Consider the following 21,505-nt stretch of genomic DNA (forward strand, 5'->3'; position numbering starts at 1 on the left):
TTTTTTGAATATGCTCGCCATTCCAAAAGCGAAATACTACATGAACGGGAAGCCGAAATAGCTCAGTTGGGAGAGCGTTAGACTGAAGATCTAAAGGTCCCTGGTTCGATCCCGGGTTTCGGCATTGGTTGCAATGTCCCATGATTTACTTTTAAGCATGGTTGCATTATCTGCATGTTCTTCACATTATTGCTAATGTTGAGCAGAAACATATGTACATCAGCATGTAAGTGATCACATATGTTACTTCTGGCTTGACTTAGATTAAAAGTGTCCCATGATTTACTTTTAAGCATGGTTGCATTATCTGCATGTTCTTCACATTATTGCTAATGTTGAGCAGAAACATATGTACATCAGCATGTAAGTGATCACATATGTTACTTCTGGCTTGATTTGGATTAAAACTTCTTGGCGTTGGCATCTTTTTGTTGCTTTATTTTCTATGTTCTACTATCAAAATGTTCACTGTTGGAAGAATGTTATCCGGCACATCCGAAGATCCCTAGTCGTGGTTATAACTTGATAATATTGGAGTGGAGAACTGTAAACTTAAAATGCCCAGACTTAAATCCCAAGCATTGGCAATGGTTTCTAACTTCTGAAACATACTTAGTCTCACCTTTTAAGATCAGCTGTCCTTTTCAATATCTCCGTTTTGACAACGTTTATTTTTTGGAAAACGTGCTCCACACATTAGTTATCCTCTTCAACAACGAAATTGGGATCTCATCAGTGGGTTCAACATTCTAATAAATCACTGTAAATCAGTATATGTTGAAGCTTGCACAACTTATATCTGTTCTGTACTTGATCCGAGTTGTTTTTTTTTTTGAATATGCTCGCCATTCCAAAAGCGAAATACTACATGAACGGGAAGCCGAAATAGCTCAGTTGGGAGAGCGTTAGACTGAAGATCTAAAGGTCCCTGGTTCGATCCCGGGTTTCGGCATTGGTTGCAGTGTCCCATGATTTACTTTTAAGCATGGTTGCATTATCTGCATGTTCTTCACATTATTGCTAATGTTGAGCAGAAACATATGTACATCAGCATGTAAGTGATCACATATGTTACTTCTGGCTTGAATTAGATTAAAAGTGTCCCATGATTTACTTTTAAGCATGGTTGCATTATCTGCATGTTCTTCACATTATTGCTAATGTTGAGCAGAAACATATGTACATCAGCATGTAAGTGATCACATATGTTACTTCTGGCTTGACTTAGATTAAAAGTGTCCCATGATTTACTTTTAAGCATGGTTGCATTATCTGCATGTTCTTCACATTATTGCTAATGTTGAGCAGAAACATATGTACATCAGCATGTAAGTGATCACATATGTTACTTCTGGCTTGACTTGGATTAAAACTTCTTGGCGTTGGCATCTTTTTGTTGCTTTATTTTCTATGTTCTACTATCAAAATGTTCACTGTTGGAAGAATGTTATCCGGCACATCCGAAGATCCCTAGTCGTGGTTATAACTTGATAATATTGGAGTGGAGAACTGTTAACTTAAAATGCCCAGACTTAAATCCCAAGCATTGGCAATGGTTTCTAACTTCTGAAACATACTTAGTCTCACCTTTTAAGATCAGCTGTCCTTTTCAATATCTCCGTTTTGACAACGTTTATTTTTTGGAAAACGTGCTCCACACATTAGTTATCCTCTTCAACAACGAAATTGGGAGCTCATCAGTGGGTTCAACATTCTAATAAATCACTGTAAATCAGTATATGTTGAAGCTTGCACAACTTATATCTGTTCTGTACTTGATCCGAGTTGTTTTTTTTTTTTTTGAATATGCTCACCGATCCAAAAGCGAAATACTACATGAACGGGAAGCCGAAATAGCTCAGTTGGGAGAGCGTTAGACTGAAGATCTAAAGGTCCCTGGTTCGATCCTGGGTTTCGGCATTGGTTGCAATGTCCCATGATTTACTTTTAAGCATGGTTGCATTATCTGCATGTTCTTCACATTATTGCTAATGTTGAGCAGAAACATATGTACATCAGCATGTAAGTGATCACATATGTTACTTCTGGCTTGAATTAGATTAAAAGTGTCCCATGATTTACTTTTAAGCATGGTTGCATTATCTGCATGTTCTTCACATTATTGCTAATGTTGAGCAGAAACATATGTACATCAGCATGTAAGTGATCACATATGTTACTTTTGGCTTGACTTAGATTAAAAGTGTCCCATGATTTACTTTTAAGCATGGTTGCATTATCTGCATGTTCTTCACATTATTGCTAATGTTGAGCAGAAACATATGTACATCAGCATGTAAGTGATCACATATGTTACTTCTGGCTTGAATTAGATTAAAAGTGTCCCATGATTTACTTTTAAGCATGGTTGCATTATCTGCATGTTCTTCACATTATTGCTAATGTTGAGCAGAAACATATGTACATCAGCATGTAAGTGATCATATATGTTACTTCTGGCTTGACTTGGATTAAAACTTCTTGGCGTTGGCATCTTTTTGTTGCTTTATTCGAAGATCCCTAGTCGTGGTTATAACTTGATAATATTGGAGTGGAGAACTGTAAACTTAAAATGCCCAGACTTAAATCCCAAGCATTGGCAATGGTTTCTAACTTCTGAAACATACTTAGTCTCACCTTTTAAGATCAGCTGTCCTTTTCAATATCTCCGTTTTGACAACGTTTATTTTTTGGAAAACGTGCTCCACACATTAGTTATCCTCTTCAACAACGAAATTGGGATCTCATCAGTGGGTTAAACATTCTAATAAATCACTGTAAATCAGAATATGTTGAAGCTTGCACAACTTATATCTGTTCTGTACTTGATCCGAGTTGTTTTTTTTTTTTGAATATGCTCGCCGTTCCAAAAGCGAAATACTACATGAACGGGAAGCCGAAATAGCTCAGTTGGGAGAGCGTTAGACTGAAGATCTAAAGGTCCCTGGTTCGATCCCGGGTTTCGGCATTGGTTGCAGTGTCCCATGATTTACTTTTAAGCATGGTTGCATTATCTGCATGTTCTTCACATTATTGCTAATGTTGAGCAGAAACATATGTACATCAGCATGTAAGTGATCACATATGTTACTTCTGGCTTGAATTAGATTAAAAGTGTCCCATGATTTACTTTTAAGCATGGTTGCATTATCTGCATGTTCTTCACATTATTGCTAATGTTGAGCAGAAACATATGTACATCAGCATGTAAGTGATCACATATGTTACTTCTGGCTTGACTTAGATTAAAAGTGTCCCATGATTTACTTTTAAGCATGGTTGCATTATCTGCATGTTCTTCACATTATTGCTAATGTTGAGCAGAAACATATGTACATCAGCATGTAAGTGATCACATATGTTACTTCTGGCTTGACTTGGATTAAAACTTCTTGGCGTTGGCATCTTTTTGTTGCTTTATTTTCTATGTTCTACTATCAAAATGTTCACTGTTGGAAGAATGTTATCCGGCACATCCGAAGATCCCTAGTCGTGGTTATAACTTGATAATATTGGAGTGGAGAACTGTTAACTTAAAATGCCCAGACTTAAATCCCAAGCATTGGCAATGGTTTCTAACTTCTGAAACATACTTAGTCTCACCTTTTAAGATCAGCTGTCCTTTTCAATATCTCCGTTTTGACAACGTTTATTTTTTGGAAAACGTGCTCCACACATTAGTTATCCTCTTCAACAACGAAATTGGGAGCTCATCAGTGGGTTCAACATTCTAATAAATCACTGTAAATCAGTATATGTTGAAGCTTGCACAACTTATATCTGTTCTGTACTTGATCCGAGTTGTTTTTTTTTTTTTTGAATATGCTCACCGATCCAAAAGCGAAATACTACATGAACGGGAAGCCGAAATAGCTCAGTTGGGAGAGCGTTAGACTGAAGATCTAAAGGTCCCTGGTTCGATCCTGGGTTTCGGCATTGGTTGCAATGTCCCATGATTTACTTTTAAGCATGGTTGCATTATCTGCATGTTCTTCACATTATTGCTAATGTTGAGCAGAAACATATGTACATCAGCATGTAAGTGATCACATATGTTACTTCTGGCTTGAATTAGATTAAAAGTGTCCCATGATTTACTTTTAAGCATGGTTGCATTATCTGCATGTTCTTCACATTATTGCTAATGTTGAGCAGAAACATATGTACATCAGCATGTAAGTGATCACATATGTTACTTTTGGCTTGACTTAGATTAAAAGTGTCCCATGATTTACTTTTAAGCATGGTTGCATTATCTGCATGTTCTTCACATTATTGCTAATGTTGAGCAGAAACATATGTACATCAGCATGTAAGTGATCACATATGTTACTTCTGGCTTGAATTAGATTAAAAGTGTCCCATGATTTACTTTTAAGCATGGTTGCATTATCTGCATGTTCTTCACATTATTGCTAATGTTGAGCAGAAACATATGTACATCAGCATGTAAGTGATCATATATGTTACTTCTGGCTTGACTTGGATTAAAACTTCTTGGCGTTGGCATCTTTTTGTTGCTTTATTCGAAGATCCCTAGTCGTGGTTATAACTTGATAATATTGGAGTGGAGAACTGTAAACTTAAAATGCCCAGACTTAAATCCCAAGCATTGGCAATGGTTTCTAACTTCTGAAACATACTTAGTCTCACCTTTTAAGATCAGCTGTCCTTTTCAATATCTCCGTTTTGACAACGTTTATTTTTTGGAAAACGTGCTCCACACATTAGTTATCCTCTTCAACAACGAAATTGGGATCTCATCAGTGGGTTAAACATTCTAATAAATCACTGTAAATCAGAATATGTTGAAGCTTGCACAACTTATATCTGTTCTGTACTTGATCCGAGTTGTTTTTTTTTTTTGAATATGCTCGCCGTTCCAAAAGCGAAATACTACATGAACGGGAAGCCGAAATAGCTCAGTTGGGAGAGCGTTAGACTGAAGATCTAAAGGTCCCTGGTTCGATCCCGGGTTTCGGCATTGGTTGCAATGTCCCATGATTTACTTTTAAGCATGGTTGCATTATCTGCATGTTCTTCACATTATTGCTAATGTTGAGCAGAAACATATGTACATCAGCATGTAAGTGATCACATATGTTACTTCTGGCTTGAATTAGATTAAAAGTGTCCCATGATTTACTTTTAAGCATGGTTGCATTATCTGCATGTTCTTCACATTATTGCTAATGTTGAGCAGAAACATATGTACATCAGCATGTAAGTGATCACATATGTTACTTCTGGCTTGACTTAGATTAAAAGTGTCCCATGATTTACTTTTAAGCATGGTTGCATTATCTGCATGTTCTTCACATTATTGCTAATGTTGAGCAGAAACATATGTACATCAGCATGTAAGTGATCACATATGTTACTTCTGGCTTGACTTGGATTAAAACTTCTTGGCGTTGGCATCTTTTTGTTGCTTTATTTTCTATGTTCTACTATCAAAATGTTCACTGTTGGAAGAATGTTATCCGGCACATCCGAAGATCCCTAGTCGTGGTTATAACTTGATAATATTGGAGTGGAGAACTGTAAACTTAAAATGCCCAGACTTAAATCCCAAGCATTGGCAATGGTTTCTAACTTCTGAAACATACTTAGTCTCACCTTTTAAGATCAGCTGTCCTTTTCAATATCTCCGTTTTGACAACGTTTATTTTTTGGAAAACGTGCTCCACACATTAGTTATCCTCTTCAACAACGAAATTGGGATCTCATCAGTGGGTTCAACATTCTAATAAATCACTGTAAATCAGTATATGTTGAAGCTTGCACAACTTATATCTGTTCTGTACTTGATCCGAGTTGTTTTTTTTTTTGAATATGCTCGCCATTCCAAAAGCGAAATACTACATGAACGGGAAGCCGAAATAGCTCAGTTGGGAGAGCGTTAGACTGAAGATCTAAAGGTCCCTGGTTCGATCCCGGGTTTCGGCATTGGTTGCAATGTCCCATGATTTACTTTTAAGCATGGTTGCATTATCTGCATGTTCTTCACATTATTGCTAATGTTGAGCAGAAACATATGTACATCAGCATGTAAGTGATCACATATGTTACTTCTGGCTTGACTTAGATTAAAAGTGTCCCATGATTTACTTTTAAGCATGGTTGCATTATCTGCATGTTCTTCACATTATTGCTAATGTTGAGCAGAAACATATGTACATCAGCATGTAAGTGATCACATATGTTACTTCTGGCTTGATTTGGATTAAAACTTCTTGGCGTTGGCATCTTTTTGTTGCTTTATTTTCTATGTTCTACTATCAAAATGTTCACTGTTGGAAGAATGTTATCCGGCACATCCGAAGATCCCTAGTCGTGGTTATAACTTGATAATATTGGAGTGGAGAACTGTAAACTTAAAATGCCCAGACTTAAATCCCAAGCATTGGCAATGGTTTCTAACTTCTGAAACATACTTAGTCTCACCTTTTAAGATCAGCTGTCCTTTTCAATATCTCCGTTTTGACAACGTTTATTTTTTGGAAAACGTGCTCCACACATTAGTTATCCTCTTCAACAACGAAATTGGGATCTCATCAGTGGGTTCAACATTCTAATAAATCACTGTAAATCAGTATATGTTGAAGCTTGCACAACTTATATCTGTTCTGTACTTGATCCGAGTTGTTTTTTTTTTTTGAATATGCTCGCCATTCCAAAAGCGAAATACTACATGAACGGGAAGCCGAAATAGCTCAGTTGGGAGAGCGTTAGACTGAAGATCTAAAGGTCCCTGGTTCGATCCCGGGTTTCGGCATTGGTTGCAATGTCCCATGATTTACTTTTAAGCATGGTTGCATTATCTGCATGTTCTTCACATTATTGCTAATGTTGAGCAGAAACATATGTACATCAGCATGTAAGTGATCACATATGTTACTTCTGGCTTGAATTAGATTAAAAGTGTCCCATGATTTACTTTTAAGCATGGTTGCATTAACTGCATGTTCTTCACATTATTGCTAATGTTGAGCAGAAACATATGTACATCAGCATGTAAGTGATCACATATGTTACTTCTGGCTTGACTTAGATTAAAAGTGTCCCATGATTTACTTTTAAGCATGGTTGCATTATCTGCATGTTCTTCACATTATTGCTAATGTTGAGCAGAAACATATGTACATCAGCATGTAAGTGATCACATATGTTACTTCTGGCTTGATTTGGATTAAAACTTCTTGGCGTTGGCATCTTTTTGTTGCTTTATTTTCTATGTTCTACTATCAAAATGTTCACTGTTGGAAGAATGTTATCCGGCACATCCGAAGATCCCTAGTCGTGGTTATAACTTGATAATATTGGAGTGGAGAACTGTTAACTTAAAATGCCCAGACTTAAATCCCAAGCATTGGCAATGGTTTCTAACTTCTGAAACATACTTAGTCTCACCTTTTAAGATCAGCTGTCCTTTTCAATATCTCCGTTTTGACAACGTTTATTTTTTGGAAAACGTGCTCCACACATTAGTTATCCTCTTCAACAACGAAATTGGGATCTCATCAGTGGGTTCAACATTCTAATAAATCACTGTAAATCAGTATATGTTGAAGCTTGCACAACTTATATCTGTTCTGTACTTGATCCGAGTTGTTTTTTTTTTTGAATATGCTCGCCATTCCAAAAGCGAAATACTACATGAACGGGAAGCCGAAATAGCTCAGTTGGGAGAGCGTTAGACTGAAGATCTAAAGGTCCCTGGTTCGATCCCGGGTTTCGGCATTGGTTGCAATGTCCCATGATTTACTTTTAAGCATGGTTGCATTATCTGCATGTTCTTCACATTATTGCTAATGTTGAGCAGAAACATATGTACATCAGCATGTAAGTGATCACATATGTTACTTCTGGCTTGAATTAGATTAAAAGTGTCCCATGATTTACTTTTAAGCATGGTTGCATTATCTGCATGTTCTTCACATTATTGCTAATGTTGAGCAGAAACATATGTACATCAGCATGTAAGTGATCATATATGTTACTTCTGGCTTGACTTGGATTAAAACTTCTTGGCGTTGGCATCTTTTTGTTGCTTTATTCGAAGATCCCTAGTCGTGGTTATAACTTGATAATATTGGAGTGGAGAACTGTAAACTTAAAATGCCCAGACTTAAATCCCAAGCATTGGCAATGGTTTCTAACTTCTGAAACATACTTAGTCTCACCTTTTAAGATCAGCTGTCCTTTTCAATATCTCCGTTTTGACAACGTTTATTTTTTGGAAAACGTGCTCCACACATTAGTTATCCTCTTCAACAACGAAATTGGGATCTCATCAGTGGGTTAAACATTCTAATAAATCACTGTAAATCAGAATATGTTGAAGCTTGCACAACTTATATCTGTTCTGTACTTGATCCGAGTTGTTTTTTTTTTTTGAATATGCTCGCCGTTCCAAAAGCGAAATACTACATGAACGGGAAGCCGAAATAGCTCAGTTGGGAGAGCGTTAGACTGAAGATCTAAAGGTCCCTGGTTCGATCCCGGGTTTCGGCATTGGTTGCAGTGTCCCATGATTTACTTTTAAGCATGGTTGCATTATCTGCATGTTCTTCACATTATTGCTAATGTTGAGCAGAAACATATGTACATCAGCATGTAAGTGATCACATATGTTACTTCTGGCTTGAATTAGATTAAAAGTGTCCCATGATTTACTTTTAAGCATGGTTGCATTATCTGCATGTTCTTCACATTATTGCTAATGTTGAGCAGAAACATATGTACATCAGCATGTAAGTGATCACATATGTTACTTCTGGCTTGACTTAGATTAAAAGTGTCCCATGATTTACTTTTAAGCATGGTTGCATTATCTGCATGTTCTTCACATTATTGCTAATGTTGAGCAGAAACATATGTACATCAGCATGTAAGTGATCACATATGTTACTTCTGGCTTGACTTGGATTAAAACTTCTTGGCGTTGGCATCTTTTTGTTGCTTTATTTTCTATGTTCTACTATCAAAATGTTCACTGTTGGAAGAATGTTATCCGGCACATCCGAAGATCCCTAGTCGTGGTTATAACTTGATAATATTGGAGTGGAGAACTGTTAACTTAAAATGCCCAGACTTAAATCCCAAGCATTGGCAATGGTTTCTAACTTCTGAAACATACTTAGTCTCACCTTTTAAGATCAGCTGTCCTTTTCAATATCTCCGTTTTGACAACGTTTATTTTTTGGAAAACGTGCTCCACACATTAGTTATCCTCTTCAACAACGAAATTGGGAGCTCATCAGTGGGTTCAACATTCTAATAAATCACTGTAAATCAGTATATGTTGAAGCTTGCACAACTTATATCTGTTCTGTACTTGATCCGAGTTGTTTTTTTTTTTTTTGAATATGCTCACCGATCCAAAAGCGAAATACTACATGAACGGGAAGCCGAAATAGCTCAGTTGGGAGAGCGTTAGACTGAAGATCTAAAGGTCCCTGGTTCGATCCTGGGTTTCGGCATTGGTTGCAATGTCCCATGATTTACTTTTAAGCATGGTTGCATTATCTGCATGTTCTTCACATTATTGCTAATGTTGAGCAGAAACATATGTACATCAGCATGTAAGTGATCACATATGTTACTTCTGGCTTGAATTAGATTAAAAGTGTCCCATGATTTACTTTTAAGCATGGTTGCATTATCTGCATGTTCTTCACATTATTGCTAATGTTGAGCAGAAACATATGTACATCAGCATGTAAGTGATCACATATGTTACTTTTGGCTTGACTTAGATTAAAAGTGTCCCATGATTTACTTTTAAGCATGGTTGCATTATCTGCATGTTCTTCACATTATTGCTAATGTTGAGCAGAAACATATGTACATCAGCATGTAAGTGATCACATATGTTACTTCTGGCTTGAATTAGATTAAAAGTGTCCCATGATTTACTTTTAAGCATGGTTGCATTATCTGCATGTTCTTCACATTATTGCTAATGTTGAGCAGAAACATATGTACATCAGCATGTAAGTGATCATATATGTTACTTCTGGCTTGACTTGGATTAAAACTTCTTGGCGTTGGCATCTTTTTGTTGCTTTATTCGAAGATCCCTAGTCGTGGTTATAACTTGATAATATTGGAGTGGAGAACTGTAAACTTAAAATGCCCAGACTTAAATCCCAAGCATTGGCAATGGTTTCTAACTTCTGAAACATACTTAGTCTCACCTTTTAAGATCAGCTGTCCTTTTCAATATCTCCGTTTTGACAACGTTTATTTTTTGGAAAACGTGCTCCACACATTAGTTATCCTCTTCAACAACGAAATTGGGATCTCATCAGTGGGTTAAACATTCTAATAAATCACTGTAAATCAGAATATGTTGAAGCTTGCACAACTTATATCTGTTCTGTACTTGATCCGAGTTGTTTTTTTTTTTTGAATATGCTCGCCGTTCCAAAAGCGAAATACTACATGAACGGGAAGCCGAAATAGCTCAGTTGGGAGAGCGTTAGACTGAAGATCTAAAGGTCCCTGGTTCGATCCCGGGTTTCGGCATTGGTTGCAATGTCCCATGATTTACTTTTAAGCATGGTTGCATTATCTGCATGTTCTTCACATTATTGCTAATGTTGAGCAGAAACATATGTACATCAGCATGTAAGTGATCACATATGTTACTTCTGGCTTGAATTAGATTAAAAGTGTCCCATGATTTACTTTTAAGCATGGTTGCATTATCTGCATGTTCTTCACATTATTGCTAATGTTGAGCAGAAACATATGTACATCAGCATGTAAGTGATCACATATGTTACTTCTGGCTTGACTTAGATTAAAAGTGTCCCATGATTTACTTTTAAGCATGGTTGCATTATCTGCATGTTCTTCACATTATTGCTAATGTTGAGCAGAAACATATGTACATCAGCATGTAAGTGATCACATATGTTACTTCTGGCTTGACTTGGATTAAAACTTCTTGGCGTTGGCATCTTTTTGTTGCTTTATTTTCTATGTTCTACTATCAAAATGTTCACTGTTGGAAGAATGTTATCCGGCACATCCGAAGATCCCTAGTCGTGGTTATAACTTGATAATATTGGAGTGGAGAACTGTAAACTTAAAATGCCCAGACTTAAATCCCAAGCATTGGCAATGGTTTCTAACTTCTGAAACATACTTAGTCTCACCTTTTAAGATCAGCTGTCCTTTTCAATATCTCCGTTTTGACAACGTTTATTTTTTGGAAAACGTGCTCCACACATTAGTTATCCTCTTCAACAACGAAATTGGGATCTCATCAGTGGGTTCAACATTCTAATAAATCACTGTAAATCAGTATATGTTGAAGCTTGCACAACTTATATCTGTTCTGTACTTGATCCGAGTTGTTTTTTTTTTTGAATATGCTCGCCATTCCAAAAGCGAAATACTACATGAACGGGAAGCCGAAATAGCTCAGTTGGGAGAGCGTTAGACTGAAGATCTAAAGGTCCCTGGTTCGATCCCGGGTTTCGGCATTGGTTGCAATGTCCCATGATTTACTTTTAAGCATGGTTGCATTATCTGCATGTTCTTCACATTATTGCTAATGTTGAGCAGAAACATATGTACATCAGCATGTAAGTGATCACATATGTTACTTCTGGCTTGACTTAGATTAAAAGTGTCCCATGATTTACTTTTAAGCATGGTTGCATTATCTGCATGTTCTTCACATTATTGCTAATGTTGAGCAGAAACATATGTACATCAGCATGTAAGTGATCACATATGTTACTTCTGGCTTGATTTGGATTAAAACTTCTTGGCGTTGGCATCTTTTTGTTGCTTTATTTTCTATGTTCTACTATCAAAATGTTCACTGTTGGAAGAATGTTATCCGGCACATCCGAAGATCCCTAGTCGTGGTTATAACTTGATAATATTGGAGTGGAGAACTGTAAACTTAAAATGCCCAGACTTAAATCCCAAGCATTGGCAATGGTTTCTAACTTCTGAAACATACTTAGTCTCACCTTTTAAGATCAGCTGTCCTTTTCAATATCTCCGTTTTGACAACGTTTATTTTTTGGAAAACGTGCTCCACACATTAGTTATCCTCTTCAACAACGAAATTGGGATCTCATCAGTGGGTTCAACATTCTAATAAATCACTGTAAATCAGTATATGTTGAAGCTTGCACAACTTATATCTGTTCTGTACTTGATCCGAGTTGTTTTTTTTTTTTGAATATGCTCGCCATTCCAAAAGCGAAATACTACATGAACGGGAAGCCGAAATAGCTCAGTTGGGAGAGCGTTAGACTGAAGATCTAAAGGTCCCTGGTTCGATCCCGGGTTTCGGCATTGGTTGCAATGTCCCATGATTTACTTTTAAGCATGGTTGCATTATCTGCATGTTCTTCACATTATTGCTAATGTTGAGCAGAAACATATGTACATCAGCATGTAAGTGATCACATATGTTACTTCTGGCTTGAATTAGATTAAAAGTGTCCCATGATTTACTTTTAAGCATGGTTGCATTAACTGCATGTTCTTCACATTATTGCTAATGTTGAGCAGAAACATATGTACATCAGCATGTAAGTGATCACATATGTTACTTCTGGCTTGACTTAGATTAAAAGTGTCCCATGATTTACTTTTAAGCATGGTTGCATTATCTGCATGTTCTTCACATTATTGCTAATGTTGAGCAGAAACATATGTACATCAGCATGTAAGTGATCACATATGTTACTTCTGGCTTGATTTGGATTAAAACTTCTTGGCGTTGGCATCTTTTTGTTGCTTTATTTTCTATGTTCTACTATCAAAATGTTCACTGTTGGAAGAATGTTATCCGGCACATCCGAAGATCCCTAGTCGTGGTTATAACTTGATAATATTGGAGTGGAGAACTGTTAACTTAAAATGCCCAGACTTAAATCCCAAGCATTGGCAATGGTTTCTAACTTCTGAAACATACTTAGTCTCACCTTTTAAGATCAGCTGTCCTTTTCAATATCTCCGTTTTGACAACGTTTATTTTTTGGAAAACGTGCTCCACACATTAGTTATCCTCTTCAACAACGAAATTGGGATCTCATCAGTGGGTTCAACATTCTAATAAATCACTGTAAATCAGTATATGTTGAAGCTTGCACAACTTATATCTGTTCTGTACTTGATCCGAGTTGTTTTTTTTTTTGAATATGCTCGCCATTCCAAAAGCGAAATACTACATGAACGGGAAGCCGAAATAGCTCAGTTGGGAGAGCGTTAGACTGAAGATCTAAAGGTCCCTGGTTCGATCCCGGGTTTCGGCATTGGTTGCAATGTCCCATGATTTACTTTTAAGCATGGTTGCATTATCTGCATGTTCTTCACATTATTGCTAATGTTGAGCAGAAACATATGTACATCAGCATGTAAGTGATCACATATGTTACTTCTGGCTTGAATTAGATTAAAAGTGTCCCATGATTTACTTTTAAGCATGGTTGCATTATCTGCATGTTCTTCACATTATTGCTAATGTTGAGCAGAAACATATGTACATCAGCATGTAAGTGATCACATATGTTACTTCTGGCTTGACTTAGATTAAAAGTGTCCCATGATTTACTTTTAAGCATGGTTGCATTATCTGCATGTTCTTCACATTATTGCTAATGTTGAGCAGAAACATATGTACATCAGCATGTAAGTGATCACATATGTTACTTCTGGCTTGACTTGGATTAAAACTTCTTGGCGTTGGCATCTTTTTGTTGCTTTATTTTCTATGTTCTACTATCAAAATGTTCACTGTTGGAAGAATGTTATCCGGCACATCCGAAGATCCCTAGTCGTGGTTATAACTTGATAATATTGGAGTGGAGAACTGTAAACTTAAAATGCCCAGACTTAAATCCCAAGCATTGGCAATGGTTTCTAACTTCTGAAACATACTTAGTCTCACCTTTTAAGATCAGCTGTCCTTTTCAATATCTCCGTTTTGACAACGTTTATTTTTTGGAAAACGTGCTCCACACATTAGTTATCCTCTTCAACAACGAAATTGGGATCTCATCAGTGGGTTCAACATTCTAATAAATCACTGTAAATCAGTATATGTTGAAGCTTGCACAACTTATATCTGTTCTGTACTTGATCCGAGTTGTTTTTTTTTTTGAATATGCTCGCCATTCCAAAAGCGAAATACTACATGAACGGGAAGCCGAAATAGCTCAGTTGGGAGAGCGTTAGACTGAAGATCTAAAGGTCCCTGGTTCGATCCCGGGTTTCGGCATTGGTTGCAATGTCCCATGATTTACTTTTAAGCATGGTTGCATTATCTGCATGTTCTTCACATTATTGCTAATGTTGAGCAGAAACATATGTACATCAGCATGTAAGTGATCACATATGTTACTTCTGGCTTGAATTAGATTAAAAGTGTCCCATGATTTACTTTTAAGCATGGTTGCATTATCTGCATGTTCTTCACATTATTGCTAATGTTGAGCAGAAACATATGTACATCAGCATGTAAGTGATCACATATGTTACTTCTGGCTTGACTTGGATTAAAACTTCTTGGCGTTGGCATCTTTTTGTTGCTTTATTTTCTATGTTCTACTATCAAAATGTTCACTGTTGGAAGAATGTTATCCGGCACATCCGAAGATCCCTAGTCGTGGTTATAACTTGATAATATTGGAGTGGAGAACTGTAAACTTAAAATGCCCAGACTTAAATCCCAAGCATTGGCAATGGTTTCTAACTTCTGAAACATACTTAGTCTCACCTTTTAAGATCAGCTGTCCTTTTCAATATCTCCGTTTTGACAACGTTTATTTTTTGGAAAACGTGCTCCACACATTAGTTATCCTCTTCAACAACGAAATTGGGATCTCATCAGTGGGTTCAACATTCTAATAAATCACTGTAAATCAGTATATGTTGAAGCTTGCACAACTTATATCTGTTCTGTACTTGATCCGAGTTGTTTTTTTTTTTTGAATATGCTCGCCATTCCAAAAGCGAAATACTACATGAACGGGAAGCCGAAATAGCTCAGTTGGGAGAGCGTTAGACTGAAGATCTAAAGGTCCCTGGTTCGATCCCGGGTTTCGGCATTGGTTGCAATGTCCCATGATTTACTTTTAAGCATGGTTGCATTATCTGCATGTTCTTCACATTATTGCTAATGTTGAGCAGAAACATATGTACATCAGCATGTAAGTGATCACATATGTTACTTCTGGCTTGAATTAGATTAAAAGTGTCCAATGATTTACTTTTAAGCATGGTTGCATTATCTGCATGTTCTTCACATTAATGCTAATGTTGAGCAGAAACATATGTACATCAGCATGTAAGTGATCACATATGTTACTTCTGGCTTGACTTAGATTAAAAGTGTCCCATGATTTACTTTTAAGCATGGTTGCATTATCTGCATGTTCTTCACATTATTGCTAATGTTGAGCAGAAACATATGTACATCAGCATGTAAGTGATCACATATGTTACTTCTGGCTTGACTTGGATTAAAACTTCTTGGCGTTGGCATCTTTTTGTTGCTTTATTTTCTATGTTCTACTATCAAAATGTTCACTGTTGGAAGAATGCTATCCGGCACATCCGAAGATCCCTAGTCGTGGTTATAACTTGATAATATTGGAGTGGAGAACTGTAAACTTAAAATGCCCAGACTTAAATCCCAAGCATTGGCAATGGTTTCTAACTTCTGAAACATACTTAGTCTCACCTTTTAAGATCAGCTGTCCTTTTCAATATCTCCGTTTTGACAACGTTTATTTTTTGGAAAACGTGCTCCACACATTAGTTATCCTCTTCAACAACGAAATTGGGATCTCATCAGTGGGTTCAACATTCTAATAAATCACTGTAAATCAGTATATGTTGAAGCTTGCACAACTTATATCTGTTCTGTACTTGATCCGAGTTGTTTTTTTTTTTGAATATGCTCGCCATTCCAAAAGCGAAATACTACATGAACGGGAAGCCGAAATAGCTCAGTTGGGAGAGCGTTAGACTGAAGATCTAAAGGTCCCTGGTTCGATCCCGGGTTTCGGCATTGGTTGCAATGTCCCATGATTTACTTTTAAGCATGGTTGCATTATCTGCATGTTCTTCACATTATTGCTAATGTTGAGCAGAAACATATGTACATCAGCATGTAAGTGATCACATATGTTACTTCTGGCTTGAATTAGATTAAAAGTGTCCCATGATTTACTTTTAAGCATGGTTGCATTATCTGCATGTTCTTCACATTATTGCTAATGTTGAGCATATGTACATCAGCATGTAAGTGATCACATATGTTACTTCTGGCTTGACTTGGATTAAAACTTCTTGGCGTTGGCATCTTTTTGTTGCTTTATTTTCTATGTTCTACTATCAAAATGTTCACTGTTGGAAGAATGTTATCCGGCACATCCGAAGATCCCTAGTCGTGGTTATAACTTGATAATATTGGAGTGGAGAACTGTTAACTTAAAATGCCCAGACTTAAATCCCAAGCATTGGCAATGGTTTCTAACTTCTGAAACATACTTAGTCTCACCTTTTAAGATCAGCTGTCCTTTTCAATATCTCCGTTTTGACAACGTTTATTTTTTGGAAAACGTGCTCCACACATTAGTTATCCTCTTCAACAACGAAATTGGGATCTCATCAGTGGGTTCAACATTCTAATAAATCACTGTAAATCAGTATATGTTGAAGCTTGCACAACTTATATCTGTTCTGTACTTGATCCGAGTTGTTTTTTTTTTTTGAATATGCTCGCCGTTCCAAAAGCGAAATACTACATGAACGGGAAGCCGAAATAGCTCAGTTGGGAGAGCGTTAGACTGAAGATCTAAAGGTCCCTGGTTCGATCCCGGGTTTCGGCATTGGTTGCAATGTCCCATGATTTACTTTTAAGCATGGTTGCATTATCTGCATGTTCTTCACATTATTGCTAATGTTGAGCAGAAACATATGTACATCAGCATGTAAGTGATCACATATGTTACTTCTGGCTTGAATTAGATTAAAAGTGTCCCATGATTTACTTTTAAGCATGGTTGCATTATCTGCATGTTCTTCACATTATTGCTAATGTTGAGCAGAAACATATGTACATCAGCATGTAAGTGATCACATATGTTACTTCTGGCTTGACTTGGATTAAAACTTCTTGGCGTTGGCATCTTTTTGTTGCTTTATTTTCTATGTTCTACTATCAAAATGTTCACTGTTGGAAGAATGTTATCCGGCACATCCGAAGATCCCTAGTCGTGGTTATAACTTGATAATATTGGAGTGGAGAACTGTAAACTTAAAATGCCCAGACTTAAATCCCAAGCATTGGCAATGGTTTCTAACTTCTGAAACATACTTAGTCTCACCTTTTAAGATCAGCTGTCCTTTTCAATATCTCCGTTTTGACAACGTTTATTTTTTGGAAAACGTGCTCCACACATTAGTTATCCTCTTCAACAACGAAATTGGGATCTCATCAGTGGGTTCAACATTCTAATAAATCACTGTAAATCAGTATATGTTGAAGCTTGCACAACTTATATCTGTTCTGTACTTGATCCGAGTTGTTTTTTTTTTTTGAATATGCTCGCCATTCCAAAAGCGAAATACTACATGAACGGGAAGCCGAAATAGCTCAGTTGGGAGAGCGTTAGACTGAAGATCTAAAGGTCCCTGGTTCGATCCCGGGTTTCGGCATTGGTTGCAATGTCCCATGATTTACTTTTAAGCATGGTTGCATTATCTGCATGTTCTTCACATTATTGCTAATGTTGAGCAGAAACATATGTACATCAGCATGTAAGTGATCACATATGTTACTTCTGGCTTGAATTAGATTAAAAGTGTCCAATGATTTACTTTTAAGCATGGTTGCATTATCTGCATGTTCTTCACATTAATGCTAATGTTGAGCAGAAACATATGTACATCAGCATGTAAGTGATCACATATGTTACTTCTGGCTTGACTTAGATTAAAAGTGTCCCATGATTTACTTTTAAGCATGGTTGCATTATCTGCATGTTCTTCACATTATTGCTAATGTTGAGCAGAAACATATGTACATCAGCATGTAAGTGATCACATATGTTACTTCTGGCTTGACTTGGATTAAAACTTCTTGGCGTTGGCATCTTTTTGTTGCTTTATTTTCTATGTTCTACTATCAAAATGTTCACTGTTGGAAGAATGCTATCCGGCACATCCGAAGATCCCTAGTCGTGGTTATAACTTGATAATATTGGAGTGGAGAACTGTAAACTTAAAATGCCCAGACTTAAATCCCAAGCATTGGCAATGGTTTCTAACTTCTGAAACATACTTAGTCTCACCTTTTAAGATCAGCTGTCCTTTTCAATATCTCCGTTTTGACAACGTTTATTTTTTGGAAAACGTGCTCCACACATTAGTTATCCTCTTCAACAACGAAATTGGGATCTCATCAGTGGGTTCAACATTCTAATAAATCACTGTAAATCAGTATATGTTGAAGCTTGCACAACTTATATCTGTTCTGTACTTGATCCGAGTTGTTTTTTTTTTTGAATATGCTCGCCATTCCAAAAGCGAAATACTACATGAACGGGAAGCCGAAATAGCTCAGTTGGGAGAGCGTTAGACTGAAGATCTAAAGGTCCCTGGTTCGATCCCGGGTTTCGGCATTGGTTGCAATGTCCCATGATTTACTTTTAAGCATGGTTGCATTATCTGCATGTTCTTCACATTATTGCTAATGTTGAGCAGAAACATATGTACATCAGCATGTAAGTGATCACATATGTTACTTCTGGCTTGAATTAGATTAAAAGTGTCCCATGATTTACTTTTAAGCATGGTTGCATTATCTGCATGTTCTTCACATTATTGCTAATGTTGAGCATATGTACATCAGCATGTAAGTGATCACATATGTTACTTCTGGCTTGACTTGGATTAAAACTTCTTGGCGTTGGCATCTTTTTGTTGCTTTATTTTCTATGTTCTACTATCAAAATGTTCACTGTTGGAAGAATGTTATCCGGCACATCCGAAGATCCCTAGTCGTGGTTATAACTTGATAATATTGGAGTGGAGAACTGTTAACTTAAAATGCCCAGACTTAAATCCCAAGCATTGGCAATGGTTTCTAACTTCTGAAACATACTTAGTCTCACCTTTTAAGATCAGCTGTCCTTTTCAATATCTCCGTTTTGACAACGTTTATTTTTTGGAAAACGTGCTCCACACATTAGTTATCCTCTTCAACAACGAAATTGGGATCTCATCAGTGGGTTCAACATTCTAATAAATCACTGTAAATCAGTATATGTTGAAGCTTGCACAACTTATATCTGTTCTGTACTTGATCCGAGTTGTTTTTTTTTTTTGAATATGCTCGCCGTTCCAAAAGCGAAATACTACATGAACGGGAAGCCGAAATAGCTCAGTTGGGAGAGCGTTAGACTGAAGATCTAAAGGTCCCTGGTTCGATCCCGGGTTTCGGCATTGGTTGCAATGTCCCATGATTTACTTTTAAGCATGGTTGCATTATCTGCATGTTCTTCACATTATTGCTAATGTTGAGCAGAAACATATGTACATCAGCATGTAAGTGATCACATATGTTACTTCTGGCTTGAATTAGATTAAAAGTGTCCCATGATTTACTTTTAAGCATGGTTGCATTATCTGCATGTTCTTCACATTATTGCTAATGTTGAGCAGAAACATATGTACATCAGCATGTAAGTGATCACATATGTTACTTCTGGCTTGACTTAGATTAAAAGTGTCCCATGATTTACTTTTAAGCATGGTTGCATTATCTGCATGTTCTTCACATTATTGCTAATGTTGAGCAGAAACATATGTACATCAGCATGTAAGTGATCACATATGTTACTTCTGGCTTGACTTGGATTAAAACTTCTTGGCGTTGGCATCTTTTTGTTGCTTTATTTTCTATGTTCTACTATCAAAATGTTCACTGTTGGAAGAATGTTATCCGGCACATCCGAAGATCCCTAGTCGTGGTTATAACTTGATAATATTGGAGTGGAGAACTGTAAACTTAAAATGCCCAGACTTAAATCCCAAGCATTGGCAATGGTTTCTAACTTCTGAAACATACTTAGTCTCACCTTTTAAGATCAGCTGTCCTTTTCAATATCTCCGTTTTGACAACGTTTATTTTTTGGAAAACGTGCTCCACACATTAGTTATCCTCTTCAACAACGAAATTGGGATCTCATCAGTGGGTTCAACATTCTAATAAATCACTGTAAATCAGTATATGTTGAAGCTTGCACAACTTATATCTGTTCTGTACTTGATCCGAGTTTTTTTTTTTTTTTTTTTTTGAATATGCTCGCCGTTCCAAAAGCGAAATACTACATGAACGGGAAGCCGAAATAGCTCAGTTGGGAGAGCGTTAGACTGAAGATCTAAAGGTCCCTGGTTCGATCCTGGGTTTCGGCATTGGTTGCAATGTCCCATGATTTACTTTTAAGCATGGTTGCATTATCTGCATGTTCTTCACATTATTGCTAATGTTGAGCAGAAACATATGTACATCAGCATGTAAGTGATCACATATGTTACTTCTGGCTTGAATTAGATTAAAAGTGTCCCATGATTTACTTTTAAGCATGGTTGCATTATCTGCATGTTCTTCACATTATTGCTAATGTTGAGCAGAAACATATGTACATCAGCATGTAAGTGATCACATATGTTACTTCTGGCTTGACTTAGATTAACCCCTTAAGGACCAAACTTCTGGAATAAAAGGGAATCATGACGTGTCACACACGTCATGTGTCCTTAAGGGGTTAAAAGTGTCCCATGATTTACTTTTAAGCATGGTTGCATTATCTGCATGTTCTTCACATTATTGCTAATGTTGAGCAGAAACATATGTACATCAGCATGTAAGTGATCACATATGTTACTTCTGGCTTGACTTGGATTAAAACTTCTTGGCGTTGGCATCTTTTTGTTGCTTTATTTTCTATGTTCTACTATCAAAATGTTCACTGTTGGAAGAATGCTATCCGGCACATCCGAAGATCCCTAGTCGTGGTTATAACTTGATAATATTGGAGTGGAGAACTGTAAACTTAAAATGCCCAGACTTAAATCCCAAGCATTGGCAATGGTTTCTAACTTCTGAAACATACTTAGTCTCACCTTTTAAGATCAGCTGTCCTTTTCAATATCTCCGTTTTGACAACGTTTATTTTTTGGAAAACGTGCTCCACACATTAGTTATCCTCTTCAACAACGAAATTGGGATCTCATCAGTGGGTTCAACATTCTAATAAATCACTGTAAATCAGTATATGTTGAAGCTTGCACAACTTATATCTGTTCTGTACTTGATCCGCGTTGTTTTTTTTTTTGAATATGCTCGCCATTCCAAAAGCGAAATACTACATGAACGGGAAGCCGAAATAGCTCAGTTGGGAGAGCGTTAGACTGAAGATCTAAAGGTCCCTGGTTCGATCCCGGGTTTCGGCAT

General features: G+C 36.9%; 24 non-coding genes across 24 annotated transcripts; all 24 read left to right on the forward strand.

The window, feature by feature from the left end:
- Positions 1–51: 51 nt before the first annotated feature.
- TRNAF-GAA (transfer RNA phenylalanine (anticodon GAA)) lies at positions 52–124 on the forward strand. The gene has a single exon. It is a non-coding gene; the product is annotated as a tRNA-Phe (tRNA).
- Positions 125–879: 755 nt separating this feature from the next.
- Positions 880–952, forward strand: TRNAF-GAA (transfer RNA phenylalanine (anticodon GAA)). The gene has a single exon. It is a non-coding gene; the product is annotated as a tRNA-Phe (tRNA).
- Positions 953–1,847: 895 nt separating this feature from the next.
- TRNAF-GAA (transfer RNA phenylalanine (anticodon GAA)) lies at positions 1,848–1,920 on the forward strand. Its single transcript has one exon. It is a non-coding gene; the product is annotated as a tRNA-Phe (tRNA).
- Positions 1,921–2,895: 975 nt separating this feature from the next.
- On the forward strand, positions 2,896–2,968 carry TRNAF-GAA (transfer RNA phenylalanine (anticodon GAA)). Its single transcript has one exon. It is a non-coding gene; the product is annotated as a tRNA-Phe (tRNA).
- Positions 2,969–3,863: 895 nt separating this feature from the next.
- TRNAF-GAA (transfer RNA phenylalanine (anticodon GAA)) lies at positions 3,864–3,936 on the forward strand. The gene has a single exon. It is a non-coding gene; the product is annotated as a tRNA-Phe (tRNA).
- A 975-nt stretch (positions 3,937–4,911) lies between these two features.
- Positions 4,912–4,984, forward strand: TRNAF-GAA (transfer RNA phenylalanine (anticodon GAA)). Its single transcript has one exon. It is a non-coding gene; the product is annotated as a tRNA-Phe (tRNA).
- Positions 4,985–5,876: 892 nt separating this feature from the next.
- TRNAF-GAA (transfer RNA phenylalanine (anticodon GAA)) lies at positions 5,877–5,949 on the forward strand. The gene has a single exon. It is a non-coding gene; the product is annotated as a tRNA-Phe (tRNA).
- A 756-nt stretch (positions 5,950–6,705) lies between these two features.
- TRNAF-GAA (transfer RNA phenylalanine (anticodon GAA)) lies at positions 6,706–6,778 on the forward strand. The gene has a single exon. It is a non-coding gene; the product is annotated as a tRNA-Phe (tRNA).
- Positions 6,779–7,670: 892 nt separating this feature from the next.
- TRNAF-GAA (transfer RNA phenylalanine (anticodon GAA)) lies at positions 7,671–7,743 on the forward strand. Its single transcript has one exon. It is a non-coding gene; the product is annotated as a tRNA-Phe (tRNA).
- A 701-nt stretch (positions 7,744–8,444) lies between these two features.
- Positions 8,445–8,517, forward strand: TRNAF-GAA (transfer RNA phenylalanine (anticodon GAA)). The gene has a single exon. It is a non-coding gene; the product is annotated as a tRNA-Phe (tRNA).
- An 895-nt stretch (positions 8,518–9,412) lies between these two features.
- Positions 9,413–9,485, forward strand: TRNAF-GAA (transfer RNA phenylalanine (anticodon GAA)). The gene has a single exon. It is a non-coding gene; the product is annotated as a tRNA-Phe (tRNA).
- A 975-nt stretch (positions 9,486–10,460) lies between these two features.
- On the forward strand, positions 10,461–10,533 carry TRNAF-GAA (transfer RNA phenylalanine (anticodon GAA)). Its single transcript has one exon. It is a non-coding gene; the product is annotated as a tRNA-Phe (tRNA).
- Positions 10,534–11,425: 892 nt separating this feature from the next.
- Positions 11,426–11,498, forward strand: TRNAF-GAA (transfer RNA phenylalanine (anticodon GAA)). The gene has a single exon. It is a non-coding gene; the product is annotated as a tRNA-Phe (tRNA).
- A 756-nt stretch (positions 11,499–12,254) lies between these two features.
- On the forward strand, positions 12,255–12,327 carry TRNAF-GAA (transfer RNA phenylalanine (anticodon GAA)). Its single transcript has one exon. It is a non-coding gene; the product is annotated as a tRNA-Phe (tRNA).
- An 892-nt stretch (positions 12,328–13,219) lies between these two features.
- TRNAF-GAA (transfer RNA phenylalanine (anticodon GAA)) lies at positions 13,220–13,292 on the forward strand. The gene has a single exon. It is a non-coding gene; the product is annotated as a tRNA-Phe (tRNA).
- Positions 13,293–14,184: 892 nt separating this feature from the next.
- TRNAF-GAA (transfer RNA phenylalanine (anticodon GAA)) lies at positions 14,185–14,257 on the forward strand. The gene has a single exon. It is a non-coding gene; the product is annotated as a tRNA-Phe (tRNA).
- Positions 14,258–15,013: 756 nt separating this feature from the next.
- TRNAF-GAA (transfer RNA phenylalanine (anticodon GAA)) lies at positions 15,014–15,086 on the forward strand. The gene has a single exon. It is a non-coding gene; the product is annotated as a tRNA-Phe (tRNA).
- An 892-nt stretch (positions 15,087–15,978) lies between these two features.
- Positions 15,979–16,051, forward strand: TRNAF-GAA (transfer RNA phenylalanine (anticodon GAA)). Its single transcript has one exon. It is a non-coding gene; the product is annotated as a tRNA-Phe (tRNA).
- Positions 16,052–16,801: 750 nt separating this feature from the next.
- Positions 16,802–16,874, forward strand: TRNAF-GAA (transfer RNA phenylalanine (anticodon GAA)). Its single transcript has one exon. It is a non-coding gene; the product is annotated as a tRNA-Phe (tRNA).
- A 756-nt stretch (positions 16,875–17,630) lies between these two features.
- Positions 17,631–17,703, forward strand: TRNAF-GAA (transfer RNA phenylalanine (anticodon GAA)). Its single transcript has one exon. It is a non-coding gene; the product is annotated as a tRNA-Phe (tRNA).
- An 892-nt stretch (positions 17,704–18,595) lies between these two features.
- On the forward strand, positions 18,596–18,668 carry TRNAF-GAA (transfer RNA phenylalanine (anticodon GAA)). The gene has a single exon. It is a non-coding gene; the product is annotated as a tRNA-Phe (tRNA).
- A 750-nt stretch (positions 18,669–19,418) lies between these two features.
- On the forward strand, positions 19,419–19,491 carry TRNAF-GAA (transfer RNA phenylalanine (anticodon GAA)). Its single transcript has one exon. It is a non-coding gene; the product is annotated as a tRNA-Phe (tRNA).
- An 899-nt stretch (positions 19,492–20,390) lies between these two features.
- On the forward strand, positions 20,391–20,463 carry TRNAF-GAA (transfer RNA phenylalanine (anticodon GAA)). The gene has a single exon. It is a non-coding gene; the product is annotated as a tRNA-Phe (tRNA).
- Positions 20,464–21,431: 968 nt separating this feature from the next.
- Positions 21,432–21,504, forward strand: TRNAF-GAA (transfer RNA phenylalanine (anticodon GAA)). Its single transcript has one exon. It is a non-coding gene; the product is annotated as a tRNA-Phe (tRNA).
- Position 21,505: the final 1 nt, after the last annotated feature.

Source organism: Pelobates fuscus, chromosome 6 (assembly GCF_036172605.1).
Source record: "Pelobates fuscus isolate aPelFus1 chromosome 6, aPelFus1.pri, whole genome shotgun sequence".
Classification (NCBI taxonomy): domain Eukaryota; kingdom Metazoa; phylum Chordata; class Amphibia; order Anura; family Pelobatidae; genus Pelobates; species Pelobates fuscus.